Source organism: Ambystoma mexicanum, chromosome 2q (assembly GCF_040938575.1).
Source record: "Ambystoma mexicanum isolate Mex_15411 chromosome 2q, UKY_AmexF1_1, whole genome shotgun sequence".
Taxonomy (NCBI): Eukaryota; Metazoa; Chordata; class Amphibia; order Caudata; family Ambystomatidae; genus Ambystoma; species Ambystoma mexicanum.
Window position 1 is genome coordinate 1,337,712,034 of NC_090924.1, and position 27,773 is coordinate 1,337,739,806.

The following is a 27,773-nucleotide window of genomic DNA, read 5'->3' on the forward strand; positions in this document are numbered from 1 at the left end:
TTAGGGTTCGCACTTGAGTAAAGCCAGCAGAGCAAAGAAGTGCACATTTGGTATAGAGTCAAAGATTTAGTGGCTTTGGCTAGCATGGCTGTGGTTTTTTTTTAGGTTTTTTTTTAGCAAATAGGGGCATACACATTCCCTAATGTGGCATGATTCTCAGTGGCGTAACACACAATGCAGTGGCGCCCCTGCAGCCAGTGGAGTAACTTTGCTGAAAATGTTGAGGGGGACAGGGGTCGGATGGAAGGAGGGCTAATGGCGGCTCTTAGGGATCGTTTCGGCCAAATTGTTTGAAAAAATTTGGTTGAATGGTAGATTTGACTGAATTAGGTCAACACCATTAGTTCGAAGCCGAAGATACCAAACATGAAGAGCTGCGGTTGCGGGGGTTTCCCCCGCTCCCCATGTTCGGTATTTTTGGCTTTGGAGGTTGCGGGGTTGTCCCCTGCTTCCTCAGCAATGGTGGCAGGAGACCCAACAAAAAAAAAAAGAAGAAAAAGGGACCCTGCAGTGACAGATCTGGCCCGTATTAGATGGATGGAACAATGTGTCTTTTAAGAAAAAACACAGAAACCAAATGTCTTGCGCCCTCAGCAAACTTTTTAGTTGAAAAAAATATAAAATGAAAGGTATAATCCAATTTTGATGCTGTATAAATCTGTGTTTATTTTCAAAATGATGAATCAATGTCCTCAAATCAATGCCGCATTAGATAGATGGTACAGGAGATTCGGTCGGATGGAGAAAAGGTAAGTTGGGGGGGGGGGGTTTATGGATGTACTAGTGGTTTGGGGGGACATGGGTTTGGTTTTTTGTATCAAGGTAAAAATGTATTTGCAGCGAAAATGACTACGCCAATTCCGCCGTGATTTTGTACCTCGCTCAAACAACCTAAATCCCTGAGGGATAACACTAGACTACTAAACCACAAGAACCCATTGCTGATGCTCTGTTATAACTTTCAAAAGACTGGTGGCCAGTGGTCAAAGTGTAGGAAAAGAAGTAGTGGAACTATGTTCCCTGCTGGCCTGCCCACGCTTCCCACAAACCCTATCGCCACACCTCCTCTGACACACAATGCAAACCCCCAAACACCTGCACCTGCTGTTTAAGGGAACGTTCAGTGCAGTGCACTGAAAGTGCAAGTTTCAACTTCTTCCTACACTTTTATTTTAAAACGAAACCATTCCGGAATGGTTTCTTCTTAAAATAAAAGTATAGGAGCTGTAAAAGGTAATTTAACAAAGTAGAGGAGCACCGCTCCCGACCGCACCCACTCACTTCGACCACTGCGGGTGGCATATTCTTAAAATTCAATTGGACACCCACACATCTTCAGCCGGCCTGCTATGCACCCAGTGACACAACATAACATTCACAAACTTAATTCCAATAGAACATACAAACAATGCATTATTTATAATTCATTCAGACACAAAGGTCAACACAGATATGTTTGCATACACTCTCACTCACACACAAATGCACCTAGCACATCCATTAACATACACTGTGTGCACACACCATTTATATGTACATATACAATAACACATGAAAACAGTGGTGTGACGTCCATTGAGCAGACCAGAATTTATCACCCCCTGATCCCTGAAATTTTGGTCTAAGTTAACTTGACCTAGCTGAACTATAAAGCTGTGGCCGAAAGGAACAGATTCACTGGAATGCCAGCAATTCCTTTGATTTTCCCTTTCATTCAAAGACAAAAGCCATTGGCTAATGTAGTGCAGTGGGTGACCAAGTATACTTGGTATCAATTTTTAAATGCCATATATCTCCAAACTTGGGTTCTGCACAGCACCTTAAATGTGTACGTGCTGATAGATTTGTTCTACAAGATTCTGACTGATCAAAATTAAGGTATGCTTTCCTGTGTTTAAATGTCTCCAAGCAGTGGAGTACCGAGCGGGAGAGGCAGTGGGGGGGAGCCACATTGGGACATTTGTCATTGGGACACCTCTCCCGTTCGGCAACTCAAAGAGGGCGCCCAATGGCAAAGGTGTCCCGCTGGCAGGAATATGTGTGCTGAGCAATTCCTACTCAGCATGCTCATTGTCCTGGCAGCAGGACACCTTACTCATTCCGAATAGTAGAGGTGTACCGCTAGCAGGACAATGTCCCAAGGAGCTCCGTGCAGCAGAGAGTCATCACGTTGCTCTGTATCAACAGAGCATTACAATGTGAGCCATGTGGCACTGATGGGAGGGAGGGGGGTACTATTAGCAAGGACTTTTGTCCCTTTAGAAATGTGAATGGGAGGGAGTGATCAGAAGTGAGAAGGGTGCATAATGGTGCATGCTTTATGAAATAATGGCTATAGCTTAAAAACAAAAGGGGCATTAGTTAGGCTCACATTAACCTACATGATGCTATTGTGACTTTGCATGCAGAATGGGGAGAATAAAACTAAAGACATACTCCCATTGCTCAACATATTTCTATGACAATGTACATAGTGTATGGTTAGTTTACTATGAAAGGCTAGTTTATTATGTAATGTAACTTGCTTCCAAAGCATTGCTATAAATAATTATATAAGCACATGAAATGTAGAGCAAAACCTTAATAAATAGCTGTATCAACTAAACCTGGAAAGTTGTGTGTGGTCGCTTAAATTGTCAACATTCCAGTTTCAATATGTAATCAAGTGTGTGATCCTGAGCAAATCATTTAATCACATTGTGCCTTATCTGCAGCTCTGCAAGTGACTCTGATTAACTTCAAAGCTTATGTTAATGTATCATGGTATTATAATGGAAAAGCCTAATGACTATAGAATTGCTCGACATATAACAATAGTGCAATTTAGCTATTTTGCACCACAGAGGTATTTGTCACTTGGCTTATTTATGGAAAATTATTCTAAATTCACTTCCATGGTGCCTCCAAGTATCAAAGACTGATGATGTGCCTTGCAAGGTCCTTTTCTGTGAAGTCACTTGTGTTGTGGAATCCATATAATAATTAGGATGTTTGCATGTATATTGCCTCAGAGGGCCTGGCCAGAGCTCTAATAGATGAGTTTCCTGCATCTGGAATGATCCTGCAGTTTTATTTTGTTTTTTTGTGTGTTAAAATGCCAACTTCCACTAATGTTATCAAAAAAGTAGATTGGGGCAGAGCTGGGTGGTTTGGGGGCACCTATGAGACCATGTTGAATTCCACACACTGCATTTCATTGCTCAGCCACCCCCTGCCCCCCACACTCTTACAATGCTGGATACTCCCCTGCTTAGTTTGGTAAGTGAAGCAGTTTCTGGTGGCCTGTAACGTGAACCATAATACCCATTTACTATTTTGAATCAAACCGTCCTGAAAAAGTGTCTGCGAAACTCGAAATGCTTTTTGCCAGTTTGATGAAGATTATTTTTGGCGGCAGGGGGAAAAGTTATATAGGGCTCCTAAAAGTGTGCTTTTAACACGAAATCTCTTACGGTTCCTTCTGTGCACCTAGAGCAAAAACTGCTTAACAAAGGTTCACCATATATAGGATACCTATGCACTTAAGAGGCATCCTACTACATTTCTGGATACGTGCACACCTATATTTGGCAATGCTGACCTTTCACCCACAAATGGAAATAAGGCTTTTGCTAAATGAGGCTGAGGTGGTTTTGATAGGGAATTTGAACTCTTTCAAAGAGTGACTATTAAATCATTTGTCTAATGTAAATCAGACTTTGGAATAGGAATAGATGAGAGGGGCCGTTTTCATTATCTACAGGTCAAGCAGTGGGTAATGGGGCCTGAAATAAAAAAAAGGAAGCCACAAGAACTCCAACAGTCTTTGAAACATGGTCCTTTGGGCTGCAGCATAGAAAGAAAACAATGATTTGTTGCTAAGGCGTGTAGCACTCAGCTTCATTTCACAGAATTTGCAGAGTACGGCAGGTTTGGGTCACACGTTTCTCAGTTTGACTCTTTCCATTCTACTTGGGCAGGGCTCACCTTCCGCCAATTTAATTTTGAAACTAGAATGGTGGTGCTTTAGTAGCATCTGAAAAGTGACAAGACTAATTTCAGGGGCGTTGCAGAGCTGTGACTTGCCACAGAGAATGCACCATTTGTTATTGTTAGTGTGTCTTCATACCTGGGACTTTAATGTGTACTGTGAGCTCAGCTCACATTGTCCAAATGTGACACACATCCTCATTAGGGTCAGCCAGCAGCCCAGCCCAACAAACATACACAAACACAAAAATTATAATAAAAAAAGGTACTTCTGCTCTGCTTTCAAATGCCTCCCGGGCCACGTCTCATGTTACACCGACCTAACCTCTTTGCACTCACGCACCTCCAGACAGAAACCAGCAAGCTGAATGAGCTTACTAGTTCCTGTCGGTGTGTCACACGAACACAAAGCCGGAAAGCGATTCTCTGCACGGCGGCCCCTGGAAGTGCTTCTACTAGAGTGGCAACACAGGCGCCAGGCCCTGCAACACCCAGTTCAGCACCCTGGCTGCTGACTTGGCCAGCCAGGGTGAGTGATTGTGCTATGCAGGGCATCCCAGCCCTGAATGTGTTGCAGCGCGGTTGCCAGGCATCTCAGCATTATGTAATGAGACAGTGCAACACAAACACTAGAAAGATATAGCGTGGAAACAGGTGCGGGAGGTAGCACCTGGCCCCTGGTGCCCAAAAGTATCTACTGTCAGGCTGCAGGGCTTGAACATAATCGTATGCATGCCCGTCTCGGCAATTCAATGTCAATGGCATCAGATGATGTATTTACTGGAGAGGAGAGGAATGTAAGGAGGATCGGTTTGGTGGAGGGACATTTTTTTAAAGAGTGTGCTGAATTTGATATTTTTACAGAACAATTTCTGATAAAACCGGGGTGATAAAAGTCATGCAATTTAGAATTGGTTCTCTATGGTAACACAATTTCCAATATATGCAATGTCACTAAACGTAGATAGGAATTTTTTACAATATATTTGTGATGCCTGTCTCCATTACGTTTTCTGGTGTTGCTATTGTAAAGAACGTTCATGCAGCTTCACCCATAATATATGCCTGCATTCCCAGTGTGAATCCTAATGATGTTGCAGTCAGAATCTAGAAGAAAGAAATGGGTTTGGAATGGATATCATCACATACACCCTAATCAGGACCCCAAAAGCCCTGACTCCAGCTGCTATGATGTGTTTCTGTATGCGCACATGCCTTTTCGACTCTTACCTGTCGCTTCACAATTAGAATGGCTCATCCCCAAAACAGCACATACTTCCAGAAAGACATTCTAGTTTATGGTGATTGTTAGGAAGTGCCCCAGAAAAGTCAGTGCAGTGTAATGGCCATAGGAGCTGATGAAGAAAGATTGCTGCAAGGTAAAGTTCAATATCTAGGCTATGAATCGTCTTCAGAAAGAGTTTCTACCCAAGATGACGTCAAAGCTGACAGCATGTTATTTCTGAATGAGCCCAGGACGTTTGCGAGCAAAAGACAGAGCGGTTGCAGCCATGATATGATATGATGCATCTGCAGCCATATTAAGGGAGGTGATGCGGTGAGGAAGTGAATTGGATAGCAATTCTGTGGGAGCACATATGGCTTCGTGACTGATAAGTCAAACTTTGTCCAAGGTGAAGGTACATCCCCTTTCCGTCTCAATGTTATCATTGAAGAAGGTCCATGCCACCAAAGAAGTGGAACAAGTGTCATGTGGACAGTAAGTGCTGGCCCAGGATGTTTGTGAACAATGGACAGGGCAGGGTTGCAGTTATGATATTAGATGATGCATCTGAGCCATATTTAGGGAAGTGGTGTAGTAAGGAAGCCAATTGGCTAGCAATCCTGTGGGAGCACATAAGGCTTTGTGAATGATAATTCAGACTTTGTCCAAGGTGAAGGTACACCCCTTACAGGCTCAAAGTTATCATTGTATTTATTTATTTGTTTATGTATTTGTATTTAGTTCAGTATAGAACGTTTACAAATGTTATCATTAAAGATGATCCATGCCACTGGAGAACTGTAACAAGTGTCACGTGGGCAGTAACTGTTGTAACGGAAGAGATCCATTAAAGACAGTGCTTATATCACATGGGTAATGCAAGCTATCAAGGACTATCAAGGACAACATTGTCTCCCTTGCTTCAGCCTTGGCTCCAGAACTATCAAGGACACCATTGTCTCCCTTGCACCATCCTTGGCTCCAGAACTATCATGGACAACATTGTCTCCCTTGCGCCAGCCTTGGCTCCAAAACTATCAAGGACAACATTGTCTCCCTTGCTCCAGCCTTGGCTGATTTATGAAATCACTCCTTTGCCACTGGATCCTTCCTGTTACTCCTCAAGCACTCCTTTCTGAACCCTCTCTTCAAAAAGCCTTCTGCCGACCCCTCCTGTCCGGCTCACTACTGCCCTATCTCCATTATCCCCTTCCTGGCCAAACTCTTGGAGAAGCTGGCCATCTCCAAGTTTATCCAACACACTGAATCTGTAGGTTGTCTCCACAACCACCAGTGTGGCTTCAGAGCTGCCAGAGGCACGGAAATTCCTGAACAACCATGAAGACTTGCTCTCTAATCTCGATTCCAACTCCCCTTCCGTTCTCATCCTTCTTGACCTTTCCTATGCCTTTGATAAGGTCAATCATGCTATTATTATGAATTGGCTCCATGATACCCTTGACACCACAGACCTGACTATGGACTGATTGACCTCCTTCCTCGATGGCCAACCTTCCCTGGTTGAACTGAGCCCTTTTCTCTCCTTCATCTCACTTTCAGCCCGTTGTGTACCTCAGAGCTCTATCCTCTCACCTTTGCTTTTCAACATCTACCTTGCCCCTCTAGCCCATTTGATCTCTGCCTTCTCTCCCAACCTTCAGTGTTATGCGGATGACACACAGCTCTTTTCAAGCTTCTCTCCTCTGCCTCCTCTTCCTCTCTCCTTCCTGACTGTCTACCTGCTATTCAGGCATGGTGCACTGCTAATGATCTCTGCCTTAATGCCAGTGAGACTGAGATCCTTCTCATAGCGATCCCAGCCCCCTACTTCCCTCCTACACTCTGGCCACCCTCCATGGCCCCCTCACCTTCCTGTGAGGCAAAAAACCTTGGTGTCATCTTTGACTCCTGGCTCTCCTTCTCTCTTCACATCAAGACCCTTGCCAAGTACGCCCACTTTCAGCTCCACCTCCTCAGAGGGATTCTCCCTTTCCTCACCTTCACCCAGAAACTCATTGTCTCCGGAGCTCTGGTCCTCTCCGGGCTGGACTACTGCAACAGCCTCTTCCTCCATCTGCCTAACGCCTCCCTTCTCCCCTTCAACTAATCCAGAATAGGACTGCAAGATGTATGCTTGGCATCAAGCCCAAAGACCACATCTCTCCAGCACTATAATCTTTCCACTAGCTCCCGGTTGCTGCAGGGATCAAGTTCAAGACCCTCTGCATAATCCAAAAGCTGTTCTGGGACCTGGGACCCTGCTAGATCCAACTCTCTCAAATACCTCCCTGTTAGATCCCTTTGGTCTTCTAGATCCAACTCTCTACCCATCAGATGCTTTTCTAAGCAGAGAGTGGCGGTAGATCTTTCTCCTTTGCAGGTGCCTTCCTCTCTGGTATGGCCTCCCTGCTCCTCTCAGACTTGAGACGGATCTCCTTAAGTTCTAGATGCTTCTCAAGACTCCCCGTTTCTCTTCCTCCTTTGCTTTACCCCTCCCATGCTAATGTCCCCCTCTGCCTCTTTTGATTGGATGCCTGGTCCCTTCAGATTCTTACAGGGCACCAGGTCCTCCTCAACTAGTCTACCCTTGCACTTGGTCTCCCCTGACATACTCCCAACCTGCATTTGCCCTTCCGAGCTCCCTCCCCTGCACTTCGCTGGCTGGGCCTGGACCCCCTTGAGCCCCTTCAGCCCCATACATCATAATTAGTACATGCACCTTATTTCCTCTGAAATCTCTGCATTCCCCTGGCACTGTCCATCTGGCCTCCCCTGGCACTCGCTTAAAACACAGTCCCTTCCTCCCTGACCAGCACTTGCCCTCTTCCCTCTTCATAGCACTTCTTGTTACTACACTTGTAGGATCTGAATGTCACACAGCCTAGTAGCACCCAATGCTGTGTCACAAAAAGACACACATTCATGCAGCAGGAAAGATTACCCCCTTGCAAAATACCCCATCAAAATACTGCCATGTCACCCAACCCCTCCCCATCTCACCTACGCAACACACCATGGCATGGTATGCAATATGAAAGCAACTAAATGAATGCACAACACATGACACAAGTGTCACAAAGTGCAATGTTACAAATGTAAACAGTCCACAGACAATATGCTCTCAGTAATCAATAAGAAACACCACAGATGAACAGATACTTACCAGCAACACAATAGATCAGTACAGGAAGAAAGCGTGGCAATATAAGACAGGAAAAAATCAAAGTAGTGCAAGTATCACAACCTGACCAAGGCAGTACATCGACCCCTTCCAACTGCAGAGTGTTGCTGTCAGGCAAATGTGTCAGTGTATTGCATACAACATGAACTGTATCTGCAAAGGAGACGGCCTTGTGCAGACATGAAGAACCTACATGTAAATAAGGAGAAAGACATGGATGCACAAGCACATATCAATACACCATGCATTGTAGAATCCAACAACAATCCCCACAGTTTTGACTACAGACTGCCCACACAACTCATGGGAGCCCACTGTCACTGTGTAAGTTACTGTCACTTGGTCACACCCTTTGCAAGCCCATGGAAAGGGGAAGCAGGAGGGGTCTGTGTGTCTGTGTGTCAGGAAACCAAGCATCTAACCCAGCTGTGGCCAGCTGGAAACACAGTGGATGCCCACGGGAGCCACAAAAAAGCAACACACTGTAAACAAAAAATTGAAAAAAGAAATAAAACAATAATGGCCATGTGTGGACCGGGGGATCGCTCTCTTCACCCTCTGCTGCTACATCAGGAGGTGGCCGTGATATGGGAGGCAGCCCACGCAAAGCCCTGGTATGGTCCTCCATGGCAGCAAGCATGCGGGTCTGTAAGGTTTGGTTCTGCAGGATAATGGTACGGAGATCCCCCTGCAGCACCTCACAGGTTGCCTGCATTTCTGCATGCATGGCCTCGCGTGATGCCCGGATCTCCGCACGGGTTGTATGGAGCTCAGCTGAGCGTGAACGTGTGAGCTGCTCCAGCTGCTGTTCCGACCTAAAATTCCTGGAAGCCTCAAGTTCACTCAGAGTATCTCTGAGGAACCTGTGTTCTAACCTCAGGGCTTCCCTGTGCGCCTGTGACTCTACAGATATGGCTTCGCGCAGAGCCTCCAGTCCAGCCCGTCAGTCCCTGTTGGACGCCAACATGTCCTCCCTGTGGGAGTGGCAAATGGAGTCTGTTGCCTGCTTCTGGAGCTCCATCTGCCTTTCAGGGGGGAGAATGGAAGTGGCCACCCTATCCATTGCCTGAGCCATCCGTTCACACAATGCTACCTGTTGTGCTGCAATACTCTACATGGAATTCTCCCACACTGTGTTGCCTGGTGGCGCACGGCCACCGCGTTGACAGGCACCACCCCTGTTTGGGGCAAGGCGATCTGCACCTTGCTGTGATGGCACTGCCTGAGGCTGCAGGACTGCATTCCTCCTTCGATCTGCTAGCCCAGGAACAGGAGCAAACATTGTGGAGTGAGACCCTGAATCCGTAACCACCACAGATGGACTTTCCAACACTGACATCCCCATAGAGGGGTCTACCCCTGGTGCAGGTGGGTTGGACAGAACAGCATCCCTGCCAGAAACACTCACCTGCGATGGCACATATGTCTCACTGTCTGATTCAGCACCAAATTCATAGAGGTCTGCAGAGGTGTACCCAGAGACACCCGTGGACAGTATGGTCTGCAGGAGGAATGGGTTTTCACCCACCCCCACCCCATGTCCTCCACTGGTGCCCGGTTGTGGCTGAGAACCCTGCTGGGTCTGCACCATCCCCTCCTCCTCAAAAGCATCAAGTGCCTCATCACCTGCAAAAACATGACAGACAACAAATGGAAACAGGCATGAGCACCATAGCACACACATAGGCCTGACGAGACAGAGATCCAGTACATAAATTGCACATGTCCCACATGAATATAACTCTGGCATGCATGCACTGTCAATGAGTTGGAAGGGGAGGCAAAAGGCACACACTGAGGACTCCAAGATGGAAAAGCAACACATATGCAGCATGCTGGATTGCACTAGCAGCACACATTAGCCTGTCAGTGGCATGTCCAATCACATACATGACACATGCCATCACACAGATGTCACATAGCATAGCCATAGTACATTTGACAACTAAAGCCAAATGTTAGTGAATGAGTACTGTCACCCATCCATGTGAGATGGACATGATGAGATTAAACATGCAAAATAGTGTGACAAAATATGCATGTGCCACACACTGCAACACATCCAGTGTTCAATTATACAATGATGGCAGGCAGATGGATACATCAATGGTTGGTCACTTCAACATGACAGAAGACAACAGTCATGTTCTGCATTCAAACAGGGCCCAAACATGAATGTGGGCAGGCCATTACTCAATCAGCTTGAATGGTTAAATCATTCCCATAACAAGGTAATAAATGTGGGCCATTGTGGGGTGTAATCTATGACAGAAGCATGTCACATATGTGGCAGTAGGGCAGAAAAATGCATTGTAAAAATGGCAAAGATTGAAACAATCAGGCTGAATGAACAGGAAAACATTATGAACAATGTTGATGCAAGATGACAGTTGAAGTGCAACTGCAGTAATCTAGTGCAAATTGGCTACTGTGGTCAGAAGGGATACTGTCATACCCAAACCCAAGTCCGGGGAATGTTTTGGAGGAAGCACATGGGTGACCCATACCAGTCATGACTACACACCCTCACCTGGCACTCAATCAGAACACATCACCGAAGCAACATACACATAGATGACACACACATGCATGGGCATTCACTGGTCAATGCTTCAAGATCTGGTAAGTCACCCATACCTCGGATCTGTTCCTCTGTGACGAAGGTTCCAGCAACAGACTCATTTCAGTGAGTTGGTCGTCCCCTGGTGGAGACCCACCGCCAGTCACCAGAGTAGAGGCATGATTGGAAGCCAGCTTGTTCTTTACTCTGCGTTTCAGATCATTTCACCGCTTGTTGCAATCATCAGCTGTGCGCCTCACAAATCCAAGGGCACTAATGTGGTCCGCGATGGTCTGCCAGTGGGCTCTACGTTGAGCAGGTGTAGTCTTGCACCCTGCAGTCACCACCATTTCACGGCTATGTGCCAACACATAGGCCACAAGTGCATCTAGTTCAGTGTCATTGAAGCTAGGCTTCCTTGACATGTCAGAGTGTGTAGCCGTGTCTGGGGTCCCAGCCTGTAGTGCAAGAGCACCCTTCTTCTTCTTGGAAGGCAGTGCGGACCCTGAGTGGCTTACGCCACTCTGGTTGGTAGGAACAGAAGCGCAGGTGGACTGGGTAATTGAAGTTTGCAAAGGCACAATGACCAAAGATCTCGTTGCATGCATTGGCTGCAGGGTGATGTTGGCCTGACCAACGTCGGTGTGATGGACTTGGACCGACACTGTCCCGGCTGGGAGACTCGGAGCTAGGGTGGATTGAGATGCAGCTGCCCCTGCAGCCTCCTCAAACTGGTTACTTGGGGCAGCAGATGACATTGCTGCCCCAGATCCACGTGGCCTGGTGACAGAAACTTTCACCACCACACGTGGCTTAGACTTGGTGACCTGGAAGTCAGCCTGGAGTCATCCTGTGCCGGTTCAGTTGACAAAATGGGCCGGTTTAACAGGGCTGAGCTGGGATGGTGTCAGCTACATTTCCCACAACCATTGGGTGGGGCATAGGTGGCCCCGATTGGTCCTCCACACACTGGCATCTTGGGGCACCCTGCACATCCTGGCCACGTCCCCTACCGCGCCCACCTTTTGGAGGTCGGCCACCTTTGCCTCCCTTACTGCTTGGTCGCCTCCCAACCATGGCACTGATGTTGTTGTGCGTATGGGAGTTTCAGTAAACAATTGTCCTGGGCAATTGGGGTGAAAGATGTAGGGTACTAGATGGAATTCGTACCCTAGTGCTCTAGCAAGGCTTTCTGTGACCCCTGGGGGAAGAAGATGGGTCATGCAATGCACAGGCACCCAAAAACAAAATTAAACGTGCACGCAACCCCTGGTAGACCACGTGCGTGGAAAAATGAACCCGCACTACGCTGTGGCACCCAGAAACACAAAAATAAGCGTACGCGTGTTACACACAGCCTACAAATACCTCTGAAGGGGTACGTGACACACAGGGGCAACCACAGTTGGTAAATACTTGCGCGACTCACCGTCTGCCTGGAATAAGAACGTGAAAAAGACGCGCATATGCGCGTTGGCAACACCCCTGCCAAAAGACGAAAAGAACGCAGTCTGAGGAAACAGGGAGTACGAACTGGAACCGTTGTGAAGTAATCATGTGTGCACCGACAAGAAGTACAAGTATCACCCGCTCGCTCTCCATAAAAAGCACGTACAAGAAAATGGCGTCCTACATGTACCTTTAATCCAGCCCACACTTGCAACGTCACTTAGGCGCCTACACACTAAGGGCCTTTCCTCCAATCACACGCAGTGACACCCGGACGTGCACTTTTTTCACGTGTACAATAAACATGCACCCGTGTTGTGGGAAACGCACGCGTGCGTAACGTCACAGACGCGCTTACGTGCTTAGGTCCTTTCCTCTATTTACATGCTGACGTGCACTTTTTTCATGTGCCAAATCACTCTGTATCAAGCTGGCCAAGTGACAACACACAGAAGACCACGCTCCTGCCCGAAAGGCCATTTTCCTGCCCCCCAGAACCCCGAGCATGCTCCCACCTGCCATCTGTTGCTGCCTGCCTGCCTGCCTGCCTGCTGCCCACGTGCCCTGCTTTTTGGTGCCTGCACGTCAACCATCTGCAGGGGTGCAGTTGCTGTGACCACCCCTGCTGGAACAGAAGACACGCAACTGGGATACCAATGCTCCACAGCCCAGCCCCAGGACCTAGTTGCCCACCCACACCTGCCTCTGGGGTTGCCATGTCGGACACAACACCATCTGGCACCACTGGCAACCCCCAGCCAAAGAGGCAGAGGGCCACCAGCTTCAGTGCCAGTGAAGTAGGTATCCTGATGGAGCAAGTCCTGGGGCATTATGATGCCCTCTTTGGAAGTTTGTGCGCCGACAATGAAGGACAGAAGAGGATCTGGATGGACATCGTGACTGCCATCAATGAGGAGGGGGTGGCAGTCTGCGACATTCTACACGTCCGGAAGCGCTGGGAGGACTTCAAGTCCAGGACACTCAACAAGGCCCGGCACCTATTGAAGGCAGCGGATGCCGAGGGGTGCCGGGTCCACCTAACCAACAACCAAATGAGGGTCCTGGAACATATACGCCCAGCGCTCCATGTCCAGGTCCTTGAGAGGCAGACCCGTCTGGAGTCGAGCGGTAAGTGTACATGGGTACTGATTTGATGCTGTGCGTGTTGTGGTGTACCAGGAGTGTGCAGGCTGCACATGTCTTTGTAGGGCCATGTATGGATGCGTATGTACAGGGACGTGTACTTGCCACATGTGATTCCTCTCATGTGTGAGACACATCGATGGTGTATGTGTTGACAAGCATGATGGCTAAATGCATGTGTGGGTGCACACATGTAAAAGTTATATGTATGTACTGTGGCATCATTGTGGTGTCACACATGGATGCTGGTTATTGCTGCATGTATCTGCACTATGTACATGTGCATTTGTGTGTATTTGACAAGTGTGCAACTGTGATGCAACAAGGATGCATGTGACACTGACATGTAGAAGGCGAAATGCCAGATGTGACATGGATGGCGATGACATCACTGCGACAGGTGGTGGAGATGTACAGATGCATGTAAGTCTGGTGGTGTGTGTGCATGTGTTCTGCACTCCCCGTGTTGCATGTGATGTCAGGCTCACCTTCGGCTCCTGTGCTGTTGTTTGTGTATGGATGGTGCTGCCTGGTGCAATATTCCTGTTGATTTGCTTATGTGTGTGAGTTGAAATGACATGTGTGTTGGGGAGTGTGATGCCATGTCTGAAGTTTGATACTGCCACTCATGTACAACTGTCATGTGTGTATCAGTCCATTGTACAGTGCCCTGATGCCTCTGTTCTATCTCTCCCTGTCTGCAGCGTCAACTGATGAAGAGGGCGGAGAGGGTGCTGTGGAGCAAAGCGGCAGGGTTCGCACCGCGAGCCGGAGACGCAAGGCCCGGTTCCCCTCCCAGGGTGCCATCTCATCGGGGAGTGAGGAGTCTGGTGCCACGTTCCAGGCCGCAGCTGCTGAGGGTAGGTCCAAGAGGCGGAGGTCGGAGGTGGACTCCTCAGCAGCAGAAGGGGCAGCTGAGACCCCACAGGGTCCGACGGAGGAAGATGGCACAGAGTCATCCAGGTTGGTGGGGGGTTGGTGGAGGAGGAGGCCATGGAAGGGACACACACGGGTCTGGAGGTGGGGATTCCACTGGTGCTAGTGGTACAGTGCAGGGGCAGGGACAGGAGGCAGCACAGGCCGCCATGGAGGTGCCTGTGTGTAATCCTGTTCCCGATCCTGTTACTGCATCATCCTGCACCAGCAGGGATGCCTACGTCCAGACCCGTTTTCAGGGAGGGGATGAGCGCACAACAACTGGCCTTCCTCTCCCTGTGGACGTGGCAATCCGGGACCGGGTTGAGCCTGTCCTGGCTGGGATAGCATTGCGTCAACGGGACATGCGAGGTAACCTGCAGTGTTTTTGTGAAGACACTGCACGTCATCTCGGATGCCTCTTTGACCGCGTCGACCTACTGGGACGTGTCACCAGTGCTGGATTCCTCTGTGTGCTGGACCTTCTTTTGACCCCCTCCTCACCTAACACCCTGTGCGCCAGTCGTCCTCCCTGCCATCTTCCCACCCATGTATCTCCTGGTGACCCTGTGGAGCTGCCTCTGACCCAGCGGCCAGGCTGGTGGAGGACACATCCCTGCCACAGTCGGGAGTCAGATGTCCAGCAGGGGTGGCCAATACAACAACTGCACCCCAGCCGAAGGAGGACGTGCAGGCAGCAAGAGCCAGGGCACAGGCACAGCAGCAGCAGCAACAAGGTGGGAGCGATGATGGCTCGGGCCATCAACATCCGAGGGGCAGGCATCGGCCAGAGGACAGGAGGACCCAGGATTGGGAGTGTCTTCCGTGTGGCAGTGGTTGGGCCAGGCCATAGGTGCGGAGCGGCGGCGGGCGGAAGAGGCACAGCTCACAATGGTCATGGCGGAGAACTCCATGCGGAGGGCGCTGAGGTGGGCCGAGTGCCTCGAGGCAATTCACAGGGAGTTGGAGTTGAACATGGCACCATCTCCAGGACATAGAGCAGGAGTTTGATAATGCCCTGGCCCGGGAAATCAGAAAGTGAGCCGTCGGACTATCCCGCCGTCATTGTATATAGTTTTTAGTGTTAGGTTTCATTTTCGTTTTGTTTTATTTTGGGGTGATTGGACTATGCCCCACACTTTTGTATATAGTTATTTGTTAGGTAGTTTCTTTGATAGGTTTCATTTCTTTCGTTGGGCTCATGGACCCTTTGAAAATTCATTTGAAATAGTTGAACATTGGATTTTTGAGAACTTTTTTTGGGGAATTCACCATGGATCAATAGATTTGACATTTTACGTTTCCTTTGGGTTTGCTTTGGTGGACGGAGAGTTTGGACGATTTTTCTTTTCGATTTCTTTGGATTGGTTCTAAATTTCATTTTATTATGTTTTGGACATGCATTTAATTTCATGTTTGACTTTTTTTATGCTTTCATTTCATTACATTCATTTTGTTCATAATACATTTAGATATTTTACTTCCATGTGTGAGTGACAGACATGTGTTGATGTACATAGTTGACTTTTGGTTTGTGTCATGAGATAGGCATGTCAGTGTGGGGTGGATTGGGAAATTCATTGCGTCTCAAGACTGGGGTGGCGTGCTGTGGGATTTTGGTGGACATGAGGCCCATGATTGGGCATCTTTATGACGTGTTGGGGGGGGGGACATGAGTCGGGGCCTGCTGACAGGAGCCCGCCAATGCTGGGTGGGTGGGGCTGCAGGGGGAAATAAGTCGGGCCTGCTGGCATGTGCCCCTCAATGCTGGGTGGGTGGGGATGCAGGGGGACATAAGTCAGGGCCTGCTGGCAGGTGCCTGTCAATGCTGGGTGGGCGGGGGTGCAGGGGGACATGAGTCGGGGCCTGCTGGCAGGTGCCCCACAATGATGGGTGGGTGGGGGCGCACGGGACATGAGTCGGGGCCTGCTGGCAGGTGCCCGTCAATGCTGGGTGGGTGGGGTGCAGGGGGACATGAGTCGGGGCCTGCTGGCAGGTGCCCCTCAATGCTGGGTGGGTAGGGGTGCAGGGGGATATGAGTCAGGGCCTGCTGGCAGGTGCCCCTCAATGCTGGGTGTGTGGGGGTGCAGGGGGAGATGAGTCGGGGCCTGCTGGCAGGTGCCCGTCAATGCTGGGTGGGTGGCGGTGCAGGGGGACATGAGTTGGGGCCTGCTGGCAGGTGCCCATCAATGCTGTGTGGGTGGGGGTGCAGGGGGACATGAATCTGGGCCTGCTGGCAGGTGTCCCTCAATGCTGGGTGGGTGAGGGTGCAGGGGGACATGAGTCGGGGCCTGCTGGCAGGTGCCCGTCAATGCTGGGTGGGTGGGGGTGCAGGGGGACATGAGTCAGGGCCTGCTTGCAGGTGCCCGTCAATGCTGGGTGGGTGGGGGTGCAGGGGGACATGAGTCGGGGCCTGCTGGCAGGTGCCCCTCAATGCTGGGTGGGTGGGTGGGGGTGAAAGGGGACATGAATCTGGGCCTGCTGGCAGGTGTCCCTCAATGATGAGTGGGGGAGGGTGCAGGGGGACATGAGTAGGGGTCTGCTGGCAGGTGCCTGTCGATGCTGGGTGGGTGGGGGTGCAGGGGGAAATGAGTCGGGCCTGCTGGCAGGTGCCCGTCAATGCTCAGTGGGTGGGGGTGCAGGGGGGCATGAGTCGTGGCCTGCTGGCAGGTGCCCGCTAATGCTGGGTGGGTGGGGGGTGCAGAGGGACATGAGTTGGTGATCACTAGTGAAAGGTGACATGTGGCCTGGCTGGGGTGCATGCCCATGGTGGATGGGCTGCCTGCGGGAAATGACCAGGGGTGCAGGGTAGTCCCCTGTGGTGTGGGCTGCCTGCAGGGGCTGTGGAGGGGGTAGAGGGCACACCTGGGAGGACCCACATTGCCAATTCATGTATGAAACACCCCGCACACCCCACTGGATACACGTACCCAGTTCTGCAAGCGAAAGCGTGTGTGAAAGTACCCGCGCACCCCAGGAATACACGTACCCCGCTCGCCTAAGGCCTATTGCGTGTGAGACTCCCCGCGCACCAGACTGGATACACGTACCCCGCTCTGCAAGCAAAATTGCGTGTGAAAGTACCCTCGCAGCCCAGGTATGACACGTACCCCGCTCTCCCAAGGCCTATCGCGTGTGAGTCTCCCCGCGCACCCCACTGGATACACGTACCCCGCTCTGCAAGCGAAATCGCATGTGAAACTCCCCGATCACCCCAGGAATACACGTACCCCGCTCGCCCAAGGCCTATCACGTGTGAGACTCCCTGTGCACCCCACTGGATACATGTACTCCGCTCTGCAAGTGAAATCCCTTGTGAAAGTACCCGCGCACCACAGGAATACATGTACCCCGCTTGCCCAAGGCTTATCGCATGTGAGACTCCCCGCGCACTCCACTGGATACACGTACCCCGCTGTGCAAGCGTAATCACGTGTGAAAGTACCCGCGCACCCCTCAGAATACACGTACCCTGCTCTGCAAGCGGAATCGCATGTGAAACTCCCCGTGCACCCCAGAAATACACGTACCCCGCATGGCCAACGCCTATCGCATGTGAGACTCCCACGCGCACCCCACTGGATACACGTACCCCGCTCTGCAAGCGGAATCGCGTGTGAAAGTACCCGCGCACCCCTCAGAATACACGTACCCAGCTCTGCAAGCGAAATTCCATGTGAAAGTACCCGCGCACCCCAGGAATACTCGTTCCCCGCTCGCGCGATTACAGTGTAGCAGCCCTGTTAGCTGGTCCAGGGTTAGCACGACCCTTTGTGTTGCATTGGGGATTTCAATGGTTTTTCCTTGCGCAAGGGGCGTTCTTAGGGGCGTATATGGCGCTGCGCGATGTTCTCTGTGCCAGCGCTCAAAATGGCTTGCCAATTCCATGAATACGCGGTGCGCCAGAATGCTGTTTAGCGCACCCGACTGGTGCACCCTGGTGCATGCTCCCTCTCTGCGCTGTTTGCGTGCGCTGCCTCTGCGCTGAAATCTATGAACTACCCCGTAAATGTGTCTTGCTCATCTGTATGAGGCTCATTGTGTAAATCCCCATAAAACCGTTGAGGTTTCTGTGCTCAGGTGCCACCATTTTGGGATGGGGATACAATGCTAGTTTTTGTGTCCCTTTCTTCACAGCTGTATGAAAATCAGGTAGCTTGATGAACTTTTATTATTGATTTCATTATCATCACAACCTGCGCACAGCCTCTGCCTTTTCACTCTGCTCTGCTCTCTACCGCAGCTCGATCACAAGTCAATCTCTCTACTGCTGCCTATCCATGCCTCACCATGGCCTGAGCGTGCCTCAGACAGGATTCAGAGGTTTGAGCTCTCACATTTTTCCACGCTGCAGCCTTCAGTTATGCTGCAATTATTTTCACCATACATACTCCCATGGCTCACCACCATTCCTTTGTCAAAAGCTTGCAACACCTCCATTTCCTCATCTGCACCTTGCCGCTGTATGCACCCCCCTAACCACCCACACTTGTTTACACCCTTCACAAACACACACAAATGCATCATATTCAATACATCCTCCACACCAGTGTTTACACAAGCAGAAAACAGGTTCCTATTGGATTGTTTGGATTATGTGGTGAGGTGCTATGACACTCTGCATTGGCACACGTCAACATGACTAAGAATGTTCCTGCTACACATAAACATGATAAATCATGTTCTTGTATGGGCCTAACTGAGTAGAACACCAGGTTTCTTCAAGATAGATTTAGTAACACAACCAAGCCCCTTAGAAATCTCATGAAAAAGGCCTCCACCATCCGGCGTAACACCGGTACATTCCAACCTTCTATGCCCAACAGTTTCTCCCAGTGGATGCCAGTGCTTAATGTTTAGAGGGATTATAATTCTATTAGGACACATCTAAAGAGCACCTAGTTGCATTTCTCACACAAACCCAGAAAAGATTTACTTGGTGAAGGAGAGGAAATACTGGCACAAAAGGATCCTTGGTTTCCTCAAAGACCCAGAGACTAGCTGAAAAGCTGTAGGACTTTAATTTATTTATTTATTTATTTTTTGGGTTGGCTAATTAATTAACCTTTCAAAACAAACATCATAGGCATATAGAATAATCACATACAACTTTTCTCTACGATACATCAAACATTAAAAGTTACAGATGGAACTGTCTGTTATCGACTTTGAGATACATACTTAAAAACAACATTAGGCTCAATGCTAATTGACAAACACTTATGAAGATAATAACATCATAAATAATAATGAATACATTTCAGCATATAAGTGGATATAAGCCACACATTTCTTCAATTATACATTGCTTTAACCACTAGTAATCGATCATTTACTAAAATCATTTATTCCTCAGAGCCTGTAGTGAGCAATACTGTATTTAAAAATTGCATTGTCACTATTCTTATGGCAATTTTTGGAGTGGCAAATAACTCATGCCACAATTCATCATTTGACCGCTTAATAAGGTGATGTTGTGTTACTTTCTTCATCATCACTTCTCTCTGCATTCTTAATTCATCACAATCAATTAATAAATGCCTTAATGTTTCTTTAGTATTTGATACTTTACAGAATCGACACCTTACGTTTTCGACTTGTAATAGACCACTTCTTACTAATATCTTGTTGGTTGGCCACAGGTTCAAACGAAACCGTAATATTTGATTTCTTAAATTGAACGAAGGACATTTTAGTAACTAGTCTGCCGCCTGTCGAAATATTTTATGACCGAAAAGCGCTCTATCAAAATCCTTTAATTGCAGACATTTTTGTTGGATGTTATTCCAATCATACTGGTGCAATTTCAGTTTTGCTTTGTTAGGGTAATTTAACAGAGTATCAAGCGAGATGTTATCGTCACTCATATCTGCAATTACAGCCGCTCTCCATTTCAACGGGAATGCATTTTCTGATCTTAATAAGTGATTTGCCAATACTGAAAGCACGTTTTTTTCAGCTAAACCTAGTACACATTTTCCAGGCTACTTGTACGTGTATAGATAAGTTGCCCAGCTCAAAACGAAGAAGAGCAGTAGGAGTTGAATTAGGGAGATTCAATACTCTTTTCCAAAACTGTGCTTCTAGTTTATTCCAGTAAATTATGTTTTGCGGCAGCCATGTCTCAGCTCCATAGGTGATGATAGGTACCACTTTTGTTGAAAAAATACAAGAATATGTGCAGAAGAGAATTTCCCAAGCTTATATTGGAGAATCCTTGCTTGAGAGGTGAGCACTTTTAGTTTATTATTTATACCGTTTAGCTGAGGTTTATTCACAATAGAGTTGCTGAATAATACTCCAAGGTATTTATATTCATCAACTATAGTAAGCTTTTGGTTTTTCAGGACCCAATTCAAGCAGTTTTTTTGTCTTTTTTTCTTTTTGCCTAGTATCATAATTAGAGTTGTTTTCAGATTTAATGTTAAGTTGTTTTTATCAACATACAAATCTAGTTTATGTAACATGTTTTGCAGACCACTAGGCGTCTGTGAGATAAGTACAAGGTCATCTGCATACAAAAGCCATGCGATGGATGCCTTTCAAGTATTGGTGCATCATGCGTTACTTTCATAATATCCAATCCTAGATCCAAAATGAATAGATTAAATAGAGTGGACGCTAGTATGCACCCTTGTTTTAAGCCTCGCTCAGTCAAAATCACCTCAGACAAAAGGCCATCCAAATTCAGTTTTACTTGCATTGAGGTGTTTGAATGCACTAAGTGTATTATAGAGACTAATGCTGAAGGACACCCAAAACTCACTGGTTTTTGAATTAGCAAATGGCGATCTACCGAATCAAAGGCAACTCGCAAGTCTACATATGCCAGATAAAGCGGTTGTTTTTTCGACGCATAGAGCTCCTTGATTACATTTAGATTTGTAATATTAATCGCTGTGCCAAAGCCTGCGACAAATCCTGTTTGAAACAGATCGCAGCATTTCTCCTTAATCATCCAGGCATTAAGATCTCTTAGTACGATTCTGCTGAAGATCTTCCCTGGCGCATCCAGGAGAGATATAGGCCGATAGTTGGCTGGGTTTGTTCGCTCTCCTTTCTTATAAATTGGCACTGTAATCGCTTTACACCAAGACGCTGGCACACTTTGTTTTATCAATAATGTCTGAAAAACAGCATATAATATGGATGCCCATATTGTCGGGGTCTGTTTCATGACAAAATTTGATATGCCATCCGGCCCAGGAGCTCTTGAAGAGCTCGCCCTTTTAATATAGTATAGCACATCCTCTTGGTCAAATGTAATTGAAAAGGGAGTATTTTTCCAATTGGGGATTACTTGTGCAATACTTGTTTGAAGAAGTGCATACATGTTGCTGAAATAGCTCACCCAATCTTTTTCAGCAACCCCATTTAATTGCAATTGCATCTGCGGGCGAGTTGAACTCATATTTAGCAACTTCCAAATTTGTGATGAGCGTTTGTTCTTAAATACTTCCAACCAGTGTTCACCATCATTTTGGTTCATAGTAGCCTTATGCATACGAATCCAGTTTTTATACTTTGTTTTTATTTTGGCGTAGCGCTAATTCATGCTTCTGTGCTGACAGCAGGAGAATCTGTCTCTTTTCTTTTCGGAAAACCATTTTTCTAATTCTTACAGAATTATCAAATGTATGAGTTCGTACAATGCTGTACTTGTTATTATCAGAAGCAAGTGCAAATAGGTGTATTTTATCAGAGTACTCCAGAGGCATCAATCCTCTCTCAGCACAGTATCGATCTTCCCTTAAGCTGCCCGCAAAATCTTTTAACACTGGAGCAGTCTAATGCAGTCTATTCCTTTGTGGATTGATGACTAAATTCCCCAACATTTTTTGTTGTGATTGAACTTTTAGGGGCTGATGTAGCGCAAATTCTGCTTCCACCATCATATGATCACTCGCTGATGTTTGCACAACAGAGAATTCAACAGTTTTAGCAAACAAACCTCTGTCCACAAACATATAATCAATAGTTGCCTTTTGTCCTCCGCTTGACCAAGTATGCGAAGGAGGGGAGTCAGACTCTAGTGCTCCATTAAACATAATTAAGTCCCAAGCCTTGACAAAGTCGAGCCACTGCGTGGCCCGTTCCGAATTCCTTTTTCTCCCTGCTGCCACCAAATGAATATTCAAATCCGCAGCTATAATCACATGGTCAATGTTTTGAGTAATCATAATTTGTTCCATCAATAAATTCATATCTTTGAAGAGTTTATCAGCTATAATTGCAATTGGGTTCCAATATATGGTAATTATTGCAAATTTTGAGTTTTGTATTTCTATTATGGAACATTGCACAAAGGGATTCGTAGAGGGCCACTCAGCTATATTGTTTGTAGTAGTCATGTTTGATATAGTAATATAGTAACTAGGCCAGACATTGGCCTGCCTCTTTGACCCTTTATTGCTGGTAATAAATGGACAAAATGGTTATCCCATGACAAAGGTACACTTAGCCAAGTTTCCTGCAACAACACTAAATCACATTTCTTAAAAAAACAATTATCATTATTGAGTAAGTGCTTATGCCCTCTCGTGTTCCAACTCAAAATAATTATATTATGATTTGCTGGACATACCTCATTAAATTCTAGTTAGGTTTTATTACAATTACATGTCATTTTTGCCACACTCTCACTTTTATCCTCTTGCATTCGAGGCTGTTGTAGCGCCACCTCAGATAGGTTCTCTTTTGTGGTAGCGATTAACATAAATCCAAGGTCATATAAAGCAGATTTTGCAGACCATATCATATTATAAATGATGCGCGACTTTATCCATATACATGATACAGTCGAGTCATTGTCATCCGGAAATTCAATTTGTTGGATATCTCCTGAGACTATGTCCTCTAAACTGTCTATGTCAGAGAATAGTTGTAGAATACTCATTCTATTTAAAATATATAAAGGAAAGGTGCCTTCCCGACAACTGATGAACACTGAGTACATTGGAGATGTTTTTGTATTCCTTACTGTCCCCTTAGAACTCCCCTCTTTCATTTTTAATTTACTTTCTTGATGTGAAGCACAATTCTCTTTCTCAGAAAGTAATTTGAATGAGACATTCTTCAACGACACTTTTTCCTCACACCTAATGGCTGCTTCAAATTTATTATCTAATATCACTTTCATAGAGGATTTTAGTGTCTTCTGTTCAACAGTTAAGGCTACTAAGCAGTCTTTGATTGTATTTAGAATATTATTTTGCAGATCATTCTGCATGTCCGGAAAAGCAGACTTTTCACTCATTTCTTTCTCCTCTATTTTAGCTTGGTTTCTTACAGAGGATCCCATTGAGTTTGTTTTAGTTTCTTTCTGCGAGCCTATCTTCTAATTCGATTGAATAGTTTGTTTAGCTAAAGGATGGGTCACATTTGACTAAGCATTGACTTTGCTCATATATTCATCCACAGCTTTTCTGAGCTCTTGTCTATTTGGTATTGATCCATGCTTCACGACCTTGTTCTTTCTACTAGGCTCAGCATCCAAACTCACCTGGCTATAGTTCAGCCCCTCTGCAACCTGTACCAACTTATCCAAGGGGGAATGCGATAAATCAACTTGTAGCACATTTTTACCATTCTTTAAAGTCTTATCTCTTTCCAAGGTTTGATTCAAATATTTTTTGGTGATCGCATTTGCTGCTAATGTGGAACAATTCACTGGTTTGGAGATAGACTTAAAGAACTGCTTTGTTTGTCCACTCCCATTTACACTCTTGGCTTTTTGATTTTTTGTTTTCTTCAAGTTGGTTCTACGATCCGTTTTCTTAGTAGCTGGATTTTTAGCAAATATTGTGTACGCCTCTTTACTGGGTTTGGTAATTTTGTCCTTAAGCATGACCACCTCCGGCGGCTTACCGGTTTCACTAACACCAGTTAATTGTAAGCCCCCTTGTACATTTGTTGCAGCATCCAGAGAAATTTCATATATGATGCCTTCCACATACGGAAACTACTGTCTCCACACGTTGTAACTTTGCATATTTAATTTGATTTTCCTCTACACAAGGAGCTACAGTCTTTGAGCTTTTTGGTTTACCCTCTATTGCTTGAGTTTCTGATCGTAAATTCAATTGCAATTGGCCCATTAGTTTTTTATACAATGATGCAATGTCCTCAAAATGTTTCGCCAGTACTTCCGTTTCTTTCTCATCTGAAACCTGTTTCTGAACCAATGAATCACCGCAATTTATTTGCCATATAGTTATATTTTCCAAATTAATATGAATAAGGTCTACCTTGGAGTTTAGAGCTTCAAACAATCTAGCAAGAGACATTAGAGATGTATTCATATTTTCCACAGTCATCACAGAAGGTTCTTTAAATTGTGAACCCATATTTGTAATCGACTCATTCCTAGTCTGACTCCTAGGGGTTGGAGGGATGTAAGATATAGAGGATTCTGACTCTGATGTATTCGTCTCCTGAAACATAGTCTTGTTTTTGATAGGTCGGATTCAACTACGCTGGCTATGAAACAGGAATCCGAGGATTCCAATTCTATAACTGCAACATCCGTCACCCCCTCTACATCAGACGTGTTCAACAAGGGTACAGCAGTTCCAGAGCGGACATTCTGCAAAATCATAGTATCAGATAAGGAAGAGTTACACAAGTGTTTAGCATCCTTAGTCCCATCATTCTCTTCCATATTAGAAGGAGAACTCATTAACAATTGCTGAGCTATGGCACCTTCTTGATTATTTAAGATTGGTCGTGCCTCCACAGTCGAGACACTCAAATTTATTGATTCTGCTATAGGTTTCCTTAGAGCAGGGGAAGTTATGGCGGCAAACCCAAAATTGTGCAAATCACCAGTTCCAATGGTAGAATGAGTTATTTTTCGTGAAGGTCGATCATCCCAGGGCGCACTTTTCACCCGGGAGCGGGCTAATTTTGGTGTAGATACAAGAGTTTCTTTCAAAGTGGGGTGAAATATAGTACGCAGTTTTTCAGGGCCGGGCATGCCTGTGCAGAGTGTAAACATTAATATTTGTTGACAGCCACACAGGCAATCTCTTTGAGTGAACCACCACGATTTCAATATCCTCTAAGGCAACGTGCCACTCTACTACTCTGCTAATTTAAAAGAGCGTTATGGTTTATTTCCTCTCTAGCTCCCCGCTACGCCGTGACAATGCGACAAAGCGGGACTTACCTCAGTCTCAGGGCCGGGATCAAAGAGCTAATACCTCTGCAGTCTCCCGCCTAGTAGTCACGCCTTCAGCGCCAAACCGTCGCTCAACAGTCGCTGGGCTTGACTCCTGTCGGGCTTAACGCTGCAAGGGTGGTTGTGTCTGCCTTTTGAAGATGCAAGGAAAGTCACGTGCGTTGTCATGTGCTCGTGAATCGGCTCCACCTCCTCCAGGAAGTAAGCACACCCAGCAAGAGCCTCTTGGCAGCTCGCAGTGCTGGGATAAGGCTAGCAGCAGGTAATGGTCGTTTTTGCAGAAAAAGTAATTTCCTCAATGAAAAAGCAGTCCTTTAATTTTGACAATTCATTTACCATGACAGCAAAAGGAGAAGTCAAATGGTCTCTTCAGAATGCCCATTCCTGATGTGGACAACATACAGTTGGACAAGTAGGAATGTGTTATGGTCTAGATTCAATATGCCTTCCTGGGGGTATACAACAATGTGGCTCGATTATGTGCAAAAGGTGCAGACTTTAAAATAACTCAAATCCTACACAAAGGTAGGGAGCTCTTCCAAAATGCCTCTTGCCCTAAGCCTACAAATGTACTGAAAGATACATGAATAACTGTCAGAAGAAGATGAGCTAATTTTGTAACGGGATAAGTGTGTGTCCCATATAGTGTTACATTCTCCACAGATCTCCAGAGTGCACAAACCCTGTCTAGGCATCACAATGACCAAACAGTGCTTTAGGGAAAGTTAGTGGTGGCATACGCCGGATGCAGAAGTTGAAATCTTCATCGGGCAGCACGTTGGAGGAAAAGACATTGTGGTCAACAGCATTTTTTTACTCCATATAATTGATCTTCCCACATGTTTAGGATGAATATGATTGCATAAATAAACTTCAGTCCTAAAATATGTGGGAAAATGCTGTAAAATGGGAGCACAAACTTTGGGCCTCATCACAAGTTTGGTGGTAAATCAGCAGTAAAGCCAAACTCGGTCCCATAGATCTACCATCGGCTTACAAGTGGAAGCAGGGTGGTTTTAATCCCCATATTGGAAGTCCATATGACTCTTCATTTGGCTGATTTAGCCAATTTATGCAGTAAGGTGGAAGATTTACTTGGACATAAATCCTCCACCTTACAACCAAACTAGTACGGTGGTGTGGTAATGCAGCAGTATGGTGGTAAAGGTATTAAACCTGCATTACCGTCATTTTTACATGCACCCCCGCAATTGTAATGAGGCCCATTGTTTCCCTAACTGTTCTTTTTCCAGCAACATAATGAGTGGATGGCCTTAATACGTACATGCTTCCTATTACAAACGGGAAGGGAACTAGACTACATGACATCAGATCAAGCTTATGTAGTAATTCTAAAAACAATGCACTGCTAAATGGATTGAAGTATGCTACCTACTGGCGATCACCAGTGCTATGACCATACACACAATGATTGGAATTGCTTGGTGGAAGTATAGTTTCTGACAATGGAGTTCAGTTTACATCCCATGAGATCACCTCTGTTTAGACCACAATGTATTTATTTGTATTTGCATTTATTTCAAGAACAAGGAGGTCAATTTCAATCAGACATGACTTACATAACACATGTGCAGATGACAAAGGTATTTCCACAAGGGATACCTTTGCAATACCACACAGATTAGAACAGATGGTGAGCCAGCTTATGGGTGTGTGAAAAATTGGGGCACATACCAGGGACAAAACAAAATAAAAAGAAATAAAAATACATATAAGAGAACAGATGGTTTACAAAGGTAATATTACCCTAAGGGTGCAATATTTTCAATCCAAAGAGGAATACTATTTAAATGTACAAACATACATTACTAAGTTTTACTGGAGGCAATGGTGCTGTCAGTTTGAGATGATGGCTAAGAGGACGGATGGAGATAGTAAGTGAAATTAAACTGGGTTCCAGCAAAGAAGGGAGAGTAGGGATTAGGAGCGGAAGCAAGACGAGGCACAGGGGAGGTGAGGGGATTGAGATGAGGCATCTGACAGTGAGGTTGAGTACAGAGGAGGATTAGAGGGAAACAGATGGTGAGTAAATTGAGATAGAATCAGACGGTACTTGGGAGCAAGACCATTTATAGCTTTGTAGAATAAGAGAAGGATCTTGTAAAAAGAGTGGTTGTGCATGAGAGACATT

The 27,773-nt window shown here is 46.4% G+C and overlaps 1 protein-coding gene across 1 annotated transcript in view; it reads right to left on the reverse strand.

The window, feature by feature from the left end:
* The window catches only part of GADL1 (glutamate decarboxylase like 1), a 689,547-nt gene that overhangs the window by 286,415 nt on the left and 375,359 nt on the right, over positions 1-27,773 (reverse strand). The gene's annotated exons all lie outside the window — the stretch shown is intronic.